Source organism: Ictidomys tridecemlineatus, chromosome 1, assembly GCF_052094955.1.
Source record: "Ictidomys tridecemlineatus isolate mIctTri1 chromosome 1, mIctTri1.hap1, whole genome shotgun sequence".
Taxonomy (NCBI): domain Eukaryota; kingdom Metazoa; phylum Chordata; class Mammalia; order Rodentia; family Sciuridae; genus Ictidomys; species Ictidomys tridecemlineatus.
In genome coordinates this window covers 17,811,270-17,812,102 of record NC_135477.1, presented here as the reverse complement: position 1 = coordinate 17,812,102, position 833 = coordinate 17,811,270, and the positions used below count along the sequence as shown (strand labels likewise).

The 833-nt window shown below is 34.7% G+C and overlaps 1 protein-coding gene across 7 annotated transcripts in view; it reads left to right on the top strand.

Annotated features, from left to right (window-relative positions):
- The window catches only part of Shoc2 (SHOC2 leucine rich repeat scaffold protein), an 86,190-nt gene that overhangs the window by 1,586 nt on the left and 83,771 nt on the right, over positions 1 to 833 (top strand). The gene's annotated exons all lie outside the window — the stretch shown is intronic.

The following is an 833-nucleotide window of genomic DNA, read 5'->3' as shown; positions in this document are numbered from 1 at the left end:
TGTTTTGTATCAGCCCCTCCCCCATGCTTAGGTAAAAGAATAATGACTCTAAAGCATTAATTTGGCTCCTTTATCAGCAGAGGGGTTTGTTAATTGTGGAAGTATGGGTTTACAAACAGGTGGAATGAATCGGGAGTTGGAAAGATGGTGCTTTGTGTGTTTTTGATTCAGCTCTTACAGTTGGTGATTTGATTTTCTTGACTGTTAGTTTGTATCATCATGGGGGTGTTGTGAATAAAAGAGGAAGCACTGTTTTGCAACCTACCTACCCCCCAAAATATTTTCAAAGTCTCTAGGGATGCTGAAACCAAATTAAGTTGCAGATGTGGACTATTGTCTCCAGCATAACTATCAAGTCTCTTAAGTTTACACCTGTGTAATTTTGTACTCTTCATTAGATATCGAGCAGTCTGCTATCTACTCTAGGATTCTGAAAAATAGCTTCTGATACAGTAATCTCTGAGTATCTTCTGTAACCAAGTGATTTTTTTTTTCCTTTTCTTTTTTTTGGTCTGTCATTAACACTGACAAATAGTTTTCATTTCTTAAAGGCCTCAGTTCATTAGGGTATTCATCTCCACCTGTACCTCTCCATGCACTTATAACTATTTGTTACTATATATTTGAAGAGACTTAACTATTTATAATTTGTAACATGAAGTTTACACTTAAAATTTGATTTTTTTTTTTCAAATGTAAATCCCCCCCCCCATGTGACAATGATAGTTTTTAGGAGTGAGGTACATAAATGACTTCTCAACGTTTGGAACTTAGTCTGAACATGAAAGACTTTTATACTTACTTGGATTTAAAGTATACTGTAAAATTTATTC